This window comes from Suncus etruscus, chromosome 2 (assembly GCF_024139225.1).
Source record: "Suncus etruscus isolate mSunEtr1 chromosome 2, mSunEtr1.pri.cur, whole genome shotgun sequence".
Lineage (NCBI taxonomy): Eukaryota > Metazoa > Chordata > Mammalia > Eulipotyphla > Soricidae > Suncus > Suncus etruscus.
This window is the reverse complement of record NC_064849.1, coordinates 118,327,569-118,346,743: the sequence shown is the minus strand read 5'-3', so window position 1 is coordinate 118,346,743 and position 19,175 is coordinate 118,327,569.

Here is a 19,175-nt window from a genome sequence, read left to right as displayed (position 1 = left end):
GCTGTATGTACATGTAACTTTATTTCAAGTTGAACTTAGTAAGTTTATGCCATGTATCCTTAAAAGAATATTATGTACTATGTGCCCTTAATAGTTACCATATAGAGATATTGAACATATTTCTATATAAAGAACTTTAGGTATAAATTTATTTTTAAATTAGAAAAAAGATCAAGCTGATTTAATTAAGGCTGAAGCTGACTTCAGGGTCTGATTCCAGGCACTCTAGGCCCCTTAGAACTGACCTCATTGTTATCCAGGAGTAGAGAAAATTTTTCTGCCAAGAGCCATTTGGATATTTGTAAGATCATTCATGGGCCATATTCTACATGCTGTTGGGCTTTCATCTTGCGAAACTGCATGATTTCATAAGCTTACATCCTTAGGCTGGATATTCTCCACCCCTAGAGACTATCCTACACAAATACATTATCAATTGCAAATCATAGGCATATAAAAAGGAGAATTATTAAATAGAGTATATTTAAGCATATTCATGTACCTACTATACAACCAAAGATACAATTATGGAAGTGTTTTTCAAAAGGCTTTGAGCTCAATCTCTTGACCCAACACTTCATGAGGAAGTTTATAACTGCCATCCATAACTCTCACTTTTTGTAGGCCCATGTTTCTTCAGAAACTAATTCGTCTTGGAACTATACCAAGAGAGATGTGTCTAAGGAGATGTAGATCTCTAAAGAGATCTAGATCTACCTTGTGACATTGGAAAGAAAAAGTAATTAGTGTATAAATAGCTCAGAAAAAAAGCAAGAGGGACTAGGGCAATAGTATATAGCAGGTAGAGTTCTTTCCTTGTGCTCGGCCAACCTGGGTTGAGTACTCAACACCACATATGGTTCAGCGGCTTTCCAAAAATCATGCCTGGGGACAGAGAGTAAATAAACCATGAGAAAAGCTGCATGTGCGTCCCCCCATCAATACCTCCAAACGTTTACACAAGAAAAAGAAAAGCAAAAAAATGTTATGATGTTAAGAAAAAAAAAGTAAATAGTGGAGGGAGACACACATACACTCTGGTGAAGGGTGTGGTATTGCATTGTATAAACAAAGCACTCTCCTTAACAGTACTGTGTATCACAATGCTTCACTTAAAAAATAAAAGAGATTTTAAAAAGACGGAAGGAAAATAAATCCAAATGGCATAGACTGTCTTCCTTGCTTTCAAAAGTGCTTCCTTCTTACACATGGGTAGGATGTGTATATTTGGGGGGGAGAGGCGTAGGTGGGGAGCCTAGAGAGAGAGAGAAGTTGTGTGCAATCTATACTAGCTGTGTTTCACTGCTGTTTCAGCTAGACTAAAATGAGAGCTATGAAGAAAGTTATTCCTCTGTGACATGATGACACACCTCTGGATCAATATATATATATATATAATATATATATATATATTATATATATATATATATATATATATATATATATATATATATATATATATATATTCAAGGGGATATGTGGGTGGAGAATATTGCAAACGCTTTTTCATTGCTAAGAGTTCTATTACCTGTCTAGAGAAATACAGTGTATATCTGTATTACTGCAACCTATTAAAAAGAAGAAAGTGCCAAAGTGATAAAGGAGGAATGTATTTTTCTTAGAAACAAAATAAACTCCTTAGCATAGAGAAAAGGACTGCTGTGATCCAATAACGTTTGATATTGAAAGCATCTTCCACATATATTTTCTTGAATTATGTGCCATTCACAGAGGAACTGGTCCCAGATGCCATTTGAACATTGGATGTTTGATCAATCACTTATCATCTAGTATTCCCGAGTATGTAGTCTTTTAGAGGAAATATTTGTTAAGTAAAGGTAATTTTCACATTGCGTCACTGATTCAAAATCCAAACAGGAAATAAAAGAAATAACAGAAACCTGGAGAAAGAAGATATATCTGATCTTTAAATTTTTTAATTTTAATTTAAGATATTTTATGTTATAAATATTTTGGATATGAAAATATATAAAGCCAAAGAGTTGTAGTTTGGTGTGTATCCAAGAGATTTGTACCTTTATACTCTATATGTATTCAAATTTCAAGAGATTTATCTGATAAGTTATCTTACAAGTTATATGGGAGACTTATAAGCCATGAGATAAATCTTTCTAAATTTGAAGGTGGAAATTGAATCAAATAAAATTGACTTTATAAAATTGTGATTATGAAAAATGCTATGGAATTATCAAATTTTTGAACTGCATTCTGTTTGAAAAATATAAACATTGGAAAGAAAATGAAAGGCACAATTTTTCAACGATCTTAAAGATGCATGTTAAGTATAAGAAACTGAATTATTTTTTTGTTTATTTAGAAATGTAATATATTGGCATAGTGTTTCCAAAACTTTCTAGATAACTCACAAAACATCACATTTATTCTACATTAAATACTGCATATTTAATCACTTTAAAATGTCAAATTATATAATATCTTATTTACAGATTCAGTAGAAATTTTTTACTCTAACCAAAAGTAGACTTTCAAAAAATTTCTACATACATAGAGTGTTTTATATCTCTAATGTATTACATTTATAAAAATATGTGCCAATAATTCTTTTTCAATTTTTATTGAGTATTTTTATTCTTATAGTAATTTTTATTCCTAATTAAGAATATCCCAATATATTGATATGCTATACAATATTTTATTTTGTATTTGAGTATCAGTAAAGTAATATGAAACATGAAAGGGTTCATTTGTAATCAAAGGTATTTATCTCATCAAGGTTCCTATTTCTTTAAAATACAAGTAGTGACTTTTATGATTACCAAAATAGAATTTCTTTTTTTTAAGATCTTTCTTATGCTTTTTTATTTGCTCGATATTATAGCTAAGTTAAGAATCTCATAGGTTTTTTTTTTAAATGAATCATTAATAGTTCTGAGAAAAGTGATGAATGCAATAGTAGCCTAGGGCAGGCACTGCAAAACTGAGAAAAATTAAAACAAACAAACAAAAAACAAAAACACTTCAAAAATCCCATGAGAATCTAATGTGTTAACTACTTAACTAGCTTCTTTCCCATATATACCAGAAGTTATACTTTCTTTATGTAATCCAAAACTATGTGTCACTGAAGTGATTTGGAAGCGTTTGGAATTTTTAAAAAGTCATATTCCTCTATTACTTGGTTTTATTTTGTTTGTTCATTTTATTTATTTATTTATTTATTTATTTATTTATTTATTTAACTGCTTTTGGACCACAACAGCAGTGCTATGGAATTACTCCTGGCTCTGGACTCAGAAATCCCCGGCAGGCTCGGGGAACCATATGGGATACTGGGGATTAAATCCGAGTCCCTCCAGAGTTGGCCACATGCAAGGCAAATGCCCTACCACTGTGCTATTGCTCTGGCCCCTGTATTTTTCATTATTAAAACTTTTAATTAGGTGATTATTTTAAACTTATCAAGGACAAATTTATCTTAATTATAATATTCATACATATATTGACCAAAGCAAATAATTTTAAGACATCCCAAACACAAAAAATACATTTGGCTGACATTCATAAAAGTATACAAAATGTTCTCTCTTGAAAAGAAACATTACAAAAGGTGATAAAGGTCAACAAATAAAACTGACCATAAAAATGAATTTTCAATTAAAATATATATTCACTGTATGAAGAATACACTTTGTTTTGTTGTGCTAAAAATTCTACTAAGTTGATTATAATTCTAATGCTTTAAGAGTTTAGGCGTTATTTAATATACTTCAATGCACTTGACTTTAGAATTATCTATTCACTTAGAAGTAAATAAAGCTAATCATTTAAAAATCTATTCACGTTTGTGAAATTAAATCCTAATAGTGTAATTTGGGTAAGTTTTCCTGTGTCATTTATATAGCATAGCAAGATGATTTATTTTATTTACTGGCTCTATCTCACCTTTGTTCATATTTACAGATCAGATTTGTCTCAGAGTGTCCTGCCTTTTATTCCATGGTGATTCCTAAAATAATTGTGACTTCTACTAAATGTCACTCAATGTAGGTAAATACCTTCATAGAATCTGTTCATACAAGCTACCTAGAAATTCACATATATTGATATATAGATTTAAGTGCAAACCTTTATTATGCAAGTATACTTTTTAAATGTAAATTTTGCTTATGTAACAAAGATTTAGAGTGCAAATTTTAGAGTATTAGCTCACAATTGACATTCTGAATCATCCTGTTTTAGAGTGATAGATGTCAGAGGCCAGAGCATTAGCGCAGCAGTAGGGCACTTGCTTTGCACGTGGCTGACCCAGGATGGACTTCGATTTGATCCCCAGTGTCTGGGGTCCCATATGGTTCCCCAAGCTAGGAGCGATTTCTGAGTGCATAGCCAGGAGTAACCCCTGAGTGTCATCAGTGTGGCCCACCTCCCCAAAAAGAGTGATAGATTTCACCAGTATTATCTCTACTTTTTCAACTGTTCAGTTGTTATTAATATATAAATTTGATTTTATTATTTTCATAATGTTACCCTCCCCCCCAGTTCAATGTGCTAATCTCACCTGGATGATCAGACAAGCCTATCTTGAAGAGAGGATAATAGAGAGGCTGTGGGGAGGGGTAAGAGAGGATAAGGGATAGAGAGATCAGAGGAAGAGAGAGGAGCTAAGATATGGAGGCAGCAGAAAAGAGGTTGCTTGGCTCATGGCAGTTAGGACCTTGTAATAAAGCTAGATTTCTCCTAAAATTTCATCTGACTGCTTTGTGAATTTCTCCATAATCACCCTGCAACCTACAAAGGAGCTACAGGTGCCAAGCTGAGCCAAGAAGGCCTCACCCCACCACACCAGGATACAATATATTTTATATTTAATTAACACTATAACATCGTTAAATTTTTATTAACTTTATTTTTTCAGATCGTGTATTTCACCCATATTACAGTCAATATAATCTATAAAAATAAAATAGCATATATTTTTAATAAAGGGAGATAATCATCTTTTAATCACATGTTAGATATATCTTTATATCGTCTCTCTTCTATTCATACAACAGAAAGTTTTTACCTATTATTTTATATATATCAAATATATACTTGAGTCAAAAGGCTCAACAAGAACACATAGTTTCTTTCTTCAATGATTTTAGAATCCTGAAGGACACAAAAGCAAGCAAAAAAGACTTATGAACAAATAGCTTACTAAAAAATAACTGACTGGGCAGAACTGACTGCGGAGACAAAAGAATGTACTAGATACAAGGCAGAGAGAATTACAAGGACAAGGTGAAATGACTACAGACATAAAGATACTTGCATTTAGGGAACTGAAAACTGTCAAGTATGGCTGGACCAACAGGTCCTATTGAAGGTAAAGTTTATCATCATTAACTTTAGCTTTTTATGTAAATAATATGTGAACTTTGCGGATAGTCTTCGGTAGCACTGAGTGGCTAATGTGTAGACATTGAGATTCCAAATAGTTGAATTATTACAAAATTAGAATCTGGAGGTTTGTGTTAAGAAAAATGGGGAAAATGTAGTTTGGAGTTTTTTTCAAGATACTGGGTAAAATAATGGGTTCTGTGTCATCTAAGCTATATATGAATATTAGTGAATACAAGAAGCATAGATTTAGAAATGATGCAGATATTTAGCGATATCTATGATGGTAAGCAGGTGGAATTAGAATAACTGAACAATGTGAAAAAGTAAGTTATATTTGGAGGATATTATACTTGAAATTTAGTATCTAAGTGATTAAGACATTTCATGTGTTATTCAAGACTATGGAAGAGATGTCTACAATAGAAAATAATCACATGAGTGGTCTGGATATTTGAGCATGAGGTGACTCTTCCGTGTTAGCACTTAAGTCACTTAAGATAAAAATGAGGCTGGTATAAGATGCTTAAAAATAATAAAAAGACAATTTTTGATACAAGAAACAATGACCAGGGATCCAGGAGTCAGTGATGAAGTAGAGTTGATTAATATGACACTCACAGAAAAGATTTCACAAAAGGGTGAAAAAATAACGTTTAGTAACCTGGAGAATGCAAACCTCATCTTAGTAAGAGACATAGGATGTTGGAAACAAGAGCAATTGTCTCTGGCACCATGGGACATTGACAGCCTCAGGAAAGGTACATTTTAAAGAAGGTAGCATGTGAGGTGACTGTTCACTACCTAAGCTGAGGATGAAGGGCAATCTGGTCAAAGGAGAGAATAAGAACAAATGAGAGACAGTTGGATGTTCATTTGGTGGAAATAAAAATGATCAGACTTGAATACCAAATACAAAGTCAATGACTACACAATCGATACCCAATCTACAACTAGCTGTACAAGGGGAGAACAGTTGTACTAGCATTATAGGGGGTAAAGGAGGGATAAGTGGGATGCATGCTGGGAACGGGGGTGGAGGGAGGACAACACTGGTGTTGGGAATGCCCCTCATTCATTATCATTATGTGCCTTAAATATTATAAAAAATAAACTAGAAGAATGAGAAAGGAGGAAGAATGCTCTATGGTAATTCTCATATTCTCTTAGTGAAAGTACAAAATATTTTCAAGAATCAGTCCAGCTGTTTTCTGATAGACTTATTCTAGCAGGTTAAAGTGAAGCTAATTGGCTAGTCTTTTAGAAAGGATAGGGGGTTGTCCAAGACTAACTCTATTCCACACTGATGTTCTTTTTGTTCTGTACATTTCTCATCTATTGGAAGCACTCTGATGTTGTAATAATTTGTGTCTCTTTCCAATATTTCAATTGAGCTCTAGATTTGATATAGATTGGTATATAAAGAAAGATCTACATTTATATATGCATTATTTTTCAATCCACCTATTATTCTATTTTTGAACATAAATTTTATATTTCATTATTTTTCAGTTAATAACAACTTACATGAGTTTGAATTTTAATTGGCATTTGGCATTTTCTTCAAGGATAAATTTTGTTAAAAAATAACTGCTTTAAACAATACTGCTTTCTTTCTTTAATATTAGTAAGTACTGTTTCTAGGATGATGAATACTTCCAGTTCATCATCACATCAATTGTAAACCTAGGATGAAATTGAACATCCTGTAGATAGATTCATTTGGCAAAAATTTCTTTAGTATATATGTAATGTTTCTATCGTTTTATGACCTACCAAGTGTTGTATTTTATATGCTGGTTTTAATTCTTAACATCCTAAAACTATACTGCTGACTAAAATACCACAATTGTAAAACATTTAGTTATACAATTCTTTGCAGAGATTATTAACTAATCAGAAACCTAAAAATAGAGATTGATATCTGTCTGATCAAGAAATATATGATCAATTTCTTTTCAGAAGATCACTATAGCAATTAAAAATCAGCACCCATATATTCTTAAATATTATTAATTCTATTCAGCATTCACTGAAAAAGTAGAGTAGATGATAATGATATTAATTTCAGTAAATATTTCTATGAAACTAACTTATAAGTAAAAGTTTTTCTTTGTAATTGTTTACTAATGTGTTTCCATAAAACAGCCTTATAAGTAAATGGCATCAATAATAGCTAAACAATGATTAGATGGTAATAAAAATACATACTAATAGACTATTATATAATCATTTAGATGATGATTATTGTAGTAACTGTATAGTAATAAGGAAGCCTTTGGGAAGAAAAGCAATATATGAAAATAGTTACTTGTTAAAGTTATAGCCCTGTAAATATAGTACTAGAACCGAACCAAATTTGAAAGCAATATAAAAACCATTTTATATTTTTGAATAACAAAACTGGTTGATTTTTGTCACCTTAGTTTTTATTAATAAAAATATGTGCTTAATGAGTCAGTAAAATTACATCAAATTTGGGCCGGAAAGATAGCATGGAGGTAGGGCATTTGCCTTACATCCAGAAGGACAGTGGTTCAAATCCCTGCATCCCATATGGTCCCCTGTGCCTGCTGAGGGCCATTTCGCAGCCTAGAGCCAGGAGTAACCCCTGAGCACTGCTGGGTGTGACCCAAAACAAACAAACAAAAACAAAAACAAACAAAAAAAGATTTAAAAAATTTACATCAGGGGGCTGGAGAGATAGCATGGAGGTAAAGCGTTTGCCTTTCATGCAAGAGGTCATCGGTTCGAATCCCAGCATCCCATATGGTCCCCTGTGCCTGCCAGGAGCAATTTCTGAGCATGGAGCCAGGAGTAACCCCTGAGCACTGCCGGGTGTGACCCAAAAACCACAAAAAAAAAAAAAAAATTTACATCAGGGCCCGGAGAGATAGCATAGCGGTGTTTGCCTTGCAAGCAGCCGATCCAGGAACAAAGGTGGTTGGTTCGAATCCCGGTGTCCCATATGGTCCCCCGTGCCTGCCAGGAGCTATTTCTGAGCAGACAGCCAGGAGTAACCCCTGAGCACTGCCGGGTGTGACCCAAAAACAAAAACAAACAAAAAAAAAATTTACATCAAATTTGTATTGCTTATTTGTAACTATTGAGCCATTAATAGATTGCATAATCTATTTTAAGAACTGTTCATAAATAAGACATAACATTTATAATTCTATTTCTCATTTAATTTAATATGAATTTTGGAAAAGTAAAAGTAAATTTTGGCCTTCAAAATTTCTTCTAACAATTTTGTATAGCTTTACCTTTGTTGGCAGATCTTCCATTATAATCCTCAGCAGAATCTTAGTTTTCCTAAAAACAATAAAGAAAGAAAAGAAAAGAAACTAAAACTACTACCTTTGAATGTAGAAGTATTTTATAAGACCAAAGTATAAAGGATATTTATAGGAGTTTGGAGATGATATTCTTTGGTGAAAAATGTTAGAATTGAGCAAAAGTTAAGGACCTAGCATCTTTGGATTAATTTGGTCATGAATAAGGAGGATCATGACATGTACTTTGATAAACAAATTTATTAGTCTCAATATTTGAGATATTTTAGTTTATTTACCATCTTATATTCTAAGAGCATAATTTCTCTGGAACAAGTATTTAAGAAGTTTTCGCTTGATTCCAGGATTTGTTTAGCCCCAAAGCATATACTTAACCTTTAAGCCAAAATTATTTGGCAGTGGTACAGGAAAAAAATATCGGTTTCAATATTTACCTCCTTATTTTGTGTGTCTATGTAATATTGGCTGACTGAATCCCCATCACATTAATAGTTTGAAATTCTATCCTGAAAGGGGAAAGTCTTAGAAAACTTGGGGAGGTTATTAGTTCAGGAAGGTTGATACCTCCTCATCGAGATTTATAAGAGGCTCTCTCTCTCTCTCTCTCTCTCTCTCTCTCTGTCTGTCTGTCTGTCTTTCTCTCTTTTTCTGTGGGTCACACCTGGTAGTGCTCAGGGGTTACTCCTGCTCTGCTCAAAAATCACTCCTGGCAGGCTCGGGAGATCATATGGGATGCCAGGACAGAACCGAGGTCTGTCACAGGTCAGCCACATGCAAAACAAATGCCCTACTGCTGTGCTATCTCTCTTCACTACTAGCTAGATATCTCTTTCTCTCTTCACTATTACCAAAGTCTTCACTTCTTACATAATGTGGCCACAATGATAAAGTGTGGGTCAAAAAGAAAATAAGAGTGAAGATCAAACAATTAAATCTACTGTTTAGCTAATCTTCTCCCAGCTGAACTCATCTCCTATTATGTATAAGTCACTTCCGTCCTCCAATTTATGGTATTCTGTTGTGACAGCTTGTTTTGTCTAAGGCACAAGGAATGATAATTATTTAACCAAACTTACAATTAAGACAGGTGCCCTGCACACTTAAAAAAAAAATAAAACATACCATTCTGTGATGCATTGCAAAGGTAAGTGACCCTAGGGCTACTGAAAGGGGTGAGAACTCAAGGAAGATAAGCTTCTTAGTTGTACAACTGCTTTGATGGTGCAGTATCTAATAATTACTTATTTTGGAGGAACAATAGCATAGGTTTGAAACTAGGGCCCAGACTGCCACTAGAGAGATGCCACTAGAGAACAGAGATGACTTCTACTAACCATTCTGTCAGTTTGATCTCAGCTTCCAACCAAGATTGAATGTCAGAGAATAAATGACTCAGCATCACATGTATCACTAGTAAACAGAAAATGCACCTTAACTCCATGGCAAAGAGGCTGTGGTTATTGATAATGTACGCAAATTCCTACTCATATTGAGCCTGCAGCAATCTTCCCACCCAAACCTGAATAGCCTCCACTAGCTAGCTCTTGCTAGTCTCCATCTTCAAGTCTCTGTTCATTCTACTACCTATCCTAATTCCTGGCAGATTTCTTTTCATGATTTAGTTCATATTGATTCTGGTTGTTACTCTAAGAATGTACTTAAAGAATTAAAACAAGACCTTACTACTGTGGAAACCATAGTTTAGAAAAACTGACTTCCAAAACTTAAGTTTTAAAACCAATAATAAAAGTCAGTGGAAGGATAAAAAGGTCAGCAGTGTGTTTCAATAGATGCTTTTATATGCATATATGTATATAAAGATAGCAAAAATAGAGTGATAAGAAGACTCTTTACCACTGGTAAAGTCCTGGTGGTAAAAATTCTGAGATATGCAAACTGAAGGTTATGTTGTTATAGCTGTGGGTACATTAAGAAGCATCATGCAAAAAATGAAAAAAAAAACAAAAAACAACAACAAAAAAGAAGCATCATGCAAAGATTATGTAGCATTTATAAACTAAATGGACACAAAGTCCACAGACTTGTTTAACATTTGAAGACCTTAATTTTTTTCACTAGAAGACTTCTTTTTTTAATTAATAATTTTTATTTTGACCAAAGTGGATTACAGACCTTAATTTTTATCACCCTCCCTTTGTCAGGTAAAATGAAGAATTGGAAAAAGATGAACTCACTAATCTTGAAACGAGAAAGAAACCTAATAAACTGAAACTTAATAATAGCAATAAAACATGGCCTGAAAAAAAATATGTTGGAAGAAGAAAAGCCCAGTGGACTTTCCTTGGAGGGGCCAGGGGAACTATATTATATGAAAAACACTGAAGTTAAAATTAGGAGTCCTTAATTTAATTTATTTTACTTTTACTGTTAATTCTATTTGTCCTTCTGAAGTAATTTTATGTTGTAAACTGACAGTAATTTGACGAATCTTTGATGAAATAGGGTGATGGGTTAGACCTTTACTTGGAAAGGACCAAGGGACCTTTGAGTATAAGAATAAACCTTCATATCTAACAACAAAGAACTTAGACCAATATCTTTGTTCTTGTTATGCTTTGTTCCTTTTATTTTTGTTATTCTTAATATTCTGGCTTTTGTGTACTTTTTTGAAATGAAGTTATATCCATAAAAACAATAGCAACATTACCTTCTTGGATTCATTTTGTTGGTTTGTTTTTACAGTACCTAACACATGCAAGACATGCACTCTATAGAAGAGATATATCACAGCTCAGTGAACCAACAAAATTTTGTATAATTGGCCTACGATCACCTGGCCTTTATACTAACTCTTATCGGTCATTATTTGGTGAATAAAAATTTCTTGGAGCTCGGTATTTCTATTACAGATCACAGTAGTTGAAATGAGACTTATTTTGTCTGAAAACCTTATAATGTTTATTTTCATGACCCTTTGAAGAAAAAGAAATTGCAGGGTGCTGCTAGTAGACCTATAAGCAGTTTATTGAGTAGAAAATAGATAGGGAGATGTAGTATTTTTAGTACTAAGATATTAACATCGATTCACTACACTAGGGAGGAAACCAAAGAGATACATAGCTGTAATATTATGCCTGATTATTTCCATCAAATGAGACTGACTGCTCATTCTGAAAGAGAGATGAAGTCAGGCATTTCAAGAGCATAAGATTAATTATTCCTGCTGTTTGGAGATGGAGGCCGGATAGAATAAAATACTATAAAACAAGACAGAAAACTCATGATGTCACCAATAATAATTCATTTTCATGACGTGGGGTACAACAGGAAAGTAGTTTGTTTTATCTAGAAGGTTGGGAAATATTTATCTTCCTGAGAATGTTGATTTTAAATAAAGTTTTGAAAAACTTGGGAACACTATCAATGTTGAGTTCTTCTGCAGGGGATCAAGAACATGAATCGAGAACATTAACAGAATGTCAATATAGGATCACTTTCTCCCCTTTATTTAAGTTAGAGAGTTAATAGCATAGTTGTACACTGATAGGATTGTTTTAATTCCTTTAGCTTGCTATTGCAAACTATAAATTGGGTTACTCAGAAACCACATAAATTTATTATTCACATTTCTTAAGATTGAGAGTCCAAGATCAAGATATCAGTTTCAATATGTTCTGGTGGGACTCTCATCTTTGTAGCCATTGTTCTCTCATTTTTATTGTGGTGTTAGAGGCTAGGGAGCTTTACTTGTATTTCTTGTCTAAGGAACAACCATTGTGTTCATAAAGGTGATAGTCTGATTGTCAAATCTCTCCCCAAAGCCCCTACCTTCTAATACTATAAATTTGTGGTTTAGTATTTCAAAATCTGAAGGAGTGAGGCCAACCATTAAGAACAAAGGAGGAATAATAGAGAGGAAACATGATAATTCAATAAGTTGCTGGAACAAGGGGTAGAGCTAGTGTACCAGAGTACACCAGAGTGTACCAGTGTACCATTGTAACATTAATGTGGGATTGACTAGGGGAAATGAATAGATTAGTATTGCTTAAAAATTCTAGAAGGTTCTTTGCTTGCTTGTTTTGTTTTAGGGGCCACACCTGGCAATTCTCAGATATTACTCTTTTTTCTGAGCTCAGGCAGGTGAGAGAACCATATGTGATACCAGGAATCAAACCTGGATTGGTCATGTAGTAGGCAAGTGACCTATATGTTGTACTATCTTTCCAGTACTCTAGAAGTTCTATTTTAGGTGCTTTAATTTGTATTAACATTTTAAAATGTCAAGGCAAAATATCATTTGGTATAATCAAGGGACTACATTATTAAAAGTTGAACTATAATGTAATTGGTAATATGCAACAAGATGTAAGAAGTAGACAGGTTGCAGAGAAAAGTAGAATTAAAGTTAAGACTCTGGGGAACAATGAAGAATGGGCTAAAATAAGATTTTCCGTTTTGAAGGATCTTTGGGGCTACTTTTACTTTTTCAAAGCATGCAACCTTTATTAAAATAAAATTTAGCAAATTTTAATAAATTTTTAATGAATCACCATTAAAACAGTTAAAAAGCTGTTCATGATTGGGTTTAAATCCAAAACCCATTCCTTCATCAATGTAAATTTCCAATCACCAATGTCCCCAATTTCCCTCTTACCTTTCTCCTCTTTGGCAGGCATTTCTCTATCTCCTTCTCTCTATATATACTCTCCTTTTCCCCCTTTTAAACACTATTGATTGCAATATTTCTAAGGAAGGGATAATATGTAGATCACTTCACCCTTTTCAGCACACAATTCTTGTCCATAATGATCATTTCCAACTGTCATTATCATAGTGTTGGTCTCATATCTTCCCTAACTGCATTCCCCTGTCCTTTGTGGCAAACTTCCTATCATAGACCTATCCTTATGGCCCTTGTTTATATTGTCTTTAGATACTATTACCATACTATCTTCTTTTTTATATGCCAAAAATTTCTCTCTATATAATATCCTTTTCCCTTTGACTCATTTCACTCAGCATAATACTTTCCATATCCATACATACATAATCAGCTTTCATGACTTCATTTTTCCTAACAGCTGCATTGTATTCCATTGTATAGGTATACCACAGTTTCTTTCTTGTTTTGTTCTTGAGTACTTGGTTTGTTTTCAGATTCAAGCTAGCGTGAGTAATTCAGTAATAAACATAAGAGTAAAGATACCTTTTCTTCATTGTTTTTTCTTTTTTGGTTCCCTAGGCTATATTCCCCGAAGCACTATTGCTGGTTCAATTTCTAGTTTTTTAAGTACTATCCATATTGTTTTCCAAAAAGACTAGACCAGTATACATTATTACCAGCAATAAGTGAGAGTCCTTTTTTCTCTGGTTGCTTTTAGAGATTTGTGGAATACCTCTCAAAAAGCAATCTTAGTCATTTAGTGGGTAGCAAAAGCAGAACAATCTAGAATAAAGGCTATGATGGAAGAAAGATCAACAAAATTATATGATATGGAATGAAAAATACTCGCAGCTCAATCTGAGCCTACATTGTAGCTCGGGTATTTTTATTTCTAAAATTTCATTTATTATTTTTATTTTTAATATTTTTACTTTTTATTTTAATGATGACATTAAAGTAATGTGGCACAATCAGTAAGGTGTCTGCCTTGCCCACACTAGCCTAGGAGGGACCATGGTTTGATTCCCCAGCATCCCATATGGTCCCCCAAGCCAAGAGTGATTTCTGAGCACGTAGGTCACCTGAGTGTCACCAGGTGGGGCACAAAAAAAAAAAAGAAAATTAAAGGAAGTCTGAGCCACAACTCAACTGCTAGATTGTTCAATGAATGATTTCAGTAGCCATTACTAGTTGCCATGCTCAACATAGCATATAGATCTCTCATTATCTAATTGTTTCTGTTAGACTCAATTACATTTTATCTCTTATGTTTCTATCTCTCTTAAATATGTGCCAAAATAGACTCTTTGAATAAACATTCTTTCTTAATGTCACTGGTGTAGTAGTACCTTGAAATATATGTCTATTGTACATATTGTTATATACTTCTGCTCATAAGATATTTTAACTTGGATAAGAAAAACAACTCAGTAATCAGGGATACATGACTTTCATGTAGTCTGCATTCAATTCCTGGAAGCACATGATCCTCTGAGTCCTTTGGGACTATACTAACTATGAGATTAGTCAGGAACACCTAATATGCAGCCCTGCTGCAAAGGTTCTAACATTAAAACATCTAGCTCAGCTGGTTGAATATAAAAAGAGTTTGCCCTTTGGCCCCTTGAATTATTTGGGAGACCCCAACCATAAGATCTCAGACATGTTAGAGGACTTACCCTAGATGGAGTGATGAATTCTCTGGGGAAATAAGTGTGAAAAATTGTATTCAGAAATTCAGTCCTGAGAATTAATCTCAGAAATATGATTTTTAGAAAATTTTCCAACTAAATATTGATGTATAGAAAAAGTCCCTCTACCTTGAAGAGAATTGCCAGGCTCATCTTAGAAGTAGAGAAAGTATATTTTCAATAAATCCCACATTCTTATAGAAAAATCTCATCTGTTTATGGAATATAAAGAATAAAAATCCAAAGAGGCAATTTTTAAAAATCTTGATTTCACAATTGAGGTTGTATTGTATTTAGGGAGAGAATTTTGCTCTTAATTATCTGGTTAAAGTATAGGGAATCTATACTCTGGAAACCAGCACTTAGTATTTTTTGCTGTTTTCTTGGGTTTGGTGTGACTCAAAGTTACTGTGTTTCATGGAAAATTTTCCTTGAGAGACTGTGAGGCAATTCAAGCAGGGAGTGTGAGCAATGTAATGAGGACATAAGTGTGTTCGAGATGTGGGAGTGAAGGAGAACAGTCATGCTTCAAGCCTTGAGAAAGATGTACATTAGAATTTTGAAATCTATGAGCGGAATTAGGATATGTATTTACTAGATTGTTATTGGATAAAGGAAAGTTAATTCTGGTCTTTGTCTCTGAGATTGTTGACTAACTTGGAGAAGAGAATTATCTCTGGGTTGAGAATAAAATATAGAAACAATCTTCAAGGGACCAACCATATGATATTAAAATAATAAAAGGAGCATGATGAGAGACAGTTCTATGCAAATTTTGAGTCAAGTCATATATTCATATATTCAGAAATGATTTCCTTTGTAGTAGAAAATAATATAAGTTCTGCCTATTACAAAATTTTAATTTAATATTATATGATTCCCTCTTTGTCATTAATTCAGTTGTCAAGCAGTAAAAAAGCCAGTCTGCTATATTTGAAATCTCCTTTTTATAAAAAAAATTAAGCACCATTTTTGAGATGAATTGGAAAAAAAATTTACAAGTTACTATTTCTTATCTGAGTTATATGTATTGATTTAATCATTCGTTATTATTGCATTTTCTTATTCCAAACACTGTATCTGAAACAACATCTTACTTTTCTATTCCTTAGTCATCTAATTTAACATTTAATGATAAAGAAAAAGTACCATTCATAATACTGTAAAATAGAAGTTGGCAATTTTTTACCAATCTAACTAAAATACTAAAAATAATTGTAGGGGCCAGAGTGATACCACAGACGTAGGGTGTTGACCTTGCATGTGGCTGACCCAGGGTCAATCCTTGACATTCCATATGGTATCCCAAGCATCCCAGGTGTAATTTCTAAGTGCAGAGCCAGAAATAACCCCTAAATGCTGCTGGGTATGGCCCAAACAACAAAAAGCAAAAATTTTAACTTGTATCTTAATACTGTAAGATATATTTATTACATTTGAAAATCTTCACAGAGCATATGACTAAATAAACATAATGACAGGCCTTTTCCAAAGTTCCGGGAACATTCTCATGGAAGCAGAGAATTGGCAGTTGTTTCATTACTTTCATCATAAACCCACTTCTGCCCATTCCTATTTCTCTCCAATCTCTCAAACAATTCACTTTATTCACTTTCACGTATCTTCATATCTTGTTTTAAGTTTTTTCATCCTGATTATGGAAGCTTTAATGTCATTGAAAATTTTAGCATTTAGACCTAAATGGTTCTGCACTCATATGTACATCTATATCTGAAGTGAACCATAGGCTCTATACTCAAAGAATAAGAGTCATAAATCCTTTATAAAGGAAGAATAAAGGGGATACTGGGAGGAACAGTTTGTCTCCGATTGCTCAGGGGCCACAGAAATGTGTACTGAAGATTATTGATCACACAAAGTTTCAGTGATTGCTTGGGCCTAACTAGAACTCCTTTTTATCCTATTACCAGTCCATGTCCTCTTGATATAGTGAATTTTTATCTTTTAGGGTATCTGGTCCTGACCTGAACCCATTACACTTAGATCTAAACTTTTGCTTTTGTAAAATTATCTGATTCAGGATCTAGTCAGTTACCTTTTCAACATTTTCTCTGGGGTCTGGAAGTACAGATATTTTAGAGTGTTGTTATTCTTTCTCCTTGAAGACCTAGACAGTGAGAAAGTGAAATACAATCTTGTTTGTTTTGATTACAACACAAGAGGATCTTAATATGACTCCATGGTAGAATGCATTCTTTAAATGCCTTATATGCCCCTGTGCTAGATTTTGAACACTACAAAGACAGACAGACAAAACAGAAATCAGATAGGGAGCAGAATACAAAGACAGTTAATTATTCTTCGTCCCCCTTCCCCCACACGTTCCAGGGTTTAAATTTATTTTTCTAACTAGCTAAAGACTCACAAAGTTTCATATTTATGTTATTTGGTCTTGATGATAAATCTTGCCATGGATAAGGGACAGCTAATGAAGGAGGACCTTTTGGCAGTTGGGAGAAAAGGCGTAAAGGAAGGAGATTGTTCTATATTAGGATGTTCCCCTACAGGAAAATGAAAGAGTATGAGTGGAGTAGAGAAATATCCAATATAGCAATGGGAATAATTCCCAGTTTCTGCTGGCGCAGAGAGCTGGCTTTTGTCCTGGTTTAAATGACTGGGACAGAATATTGAACAGGAAAACCCCTCAGCTGTATTGGACAGACTCTGTCTTGGACAAAGAGGAGCTGAGTAATCCCTGCAGTCTCCTGAAAGCTGGAAGCCAGAGGAAACAGACCAACTGATGTGACATCCCTAAAGGTTCTTTCTCTATTTTGAGCAGAGGAATGGACTTGGATGGGGCAGAATGTTTCTAAAAACTGGCAGGGATCCATTAACTTGCAAGCCAGGTTGCTCTTATTAATAGAAGTGCCAAGCTGATTTGCACGGGGGAACTACCTGCTAAAATTTAAACAATCCCTAGCTATTTGGATTGGATACTGACACACTCACTATAGTGTTTTAAATTTTTAATATGTACACATGATAAAATATTAAAAGAAGAATATGTACTCTGTTGTTTCCTTACCCTGGTTACATATATAAGGGCATATAACTAGTTTCATTTATTAAATTCTCTTTTTTTTTTTCGGGCCACATCCGTTTGATGTTCAGGGGTTACTCCTGGCTACGCGCTCAGAAATTGCCCCTGGCTTGGGGGGACCATATGGGACGCCAAGGGATCAAACCGTGGTCCTTTCCTTGGCTATCGCTTGCAAGGCAGACACCTTACCTCTAGCGCCACCTCACCGGCCCCTCATTTATTAAATTCTTACATTAATAATTCTATACTTAGCAAAACAATTTAACTTGTTATAATGATTGTATATATATATAAATATTTTTCTTTACTTTATGGGTTTTTTTAAGAGGGCTTTTGGGCCACACCGGGAAATGCTCAGGGATTACTCTGCCACTGTGCTCAGAAATTGCTCTTGGCAGGCTCAGGGGATGATATGGGATGTTGGGGTTTAAACCCTGTTCAGTTCCAGGTAGGTCTAGGGTAGGCTGCATGCAAGGTAATGTGCTATTACTCTGGCCCCATACTTCTGTTTGTTTTAAATGTGAGCAATATCAGCTGAGGAGAAATTTTATGATATATTATTTTTGGATTATTAATAAACAGTTATTTAGAGTTTGTTGTTTTGCTAATCTTGGGCCTTGAGCTGTACTCAAGGCTTTCTCTTGGCTCAAAGATCCTTCTGACTCAAGAATCACTTCAGGCAGGCTAGAGGGACCATACAGGGTGCTGAGACTCCAACCTGGATGAGCCACATGCAAGCACATTAGTTTCTGTACTATTTTCCGGGCCCAGTTATTTTTTTATTTTAAACATTTAATTATATGATATATTTATCATGAAAATTTGTAAAGTAGAAAATGTATAAAGAAAAACTTTGAAATATTCAAGTAGAGCACTACTAAGATTTTTCTCTACTTTATATGTTACTTCTATTTTAAATTTTTCTGTGTATTGTTTTTAATATAAATAATTTATATTAGTATCAATTAAATACATGCTTAAAATGAGATATTTTACTATATATATTTTATTAGATATATTACTATAACATTTTGTGACATCATAATCCAACTTTATTTTCTATTTTTATTGTGGTATATTTCATAAATAGTATCAGTAATATATTTAAAACATAGCATGTGAATATATTACATATA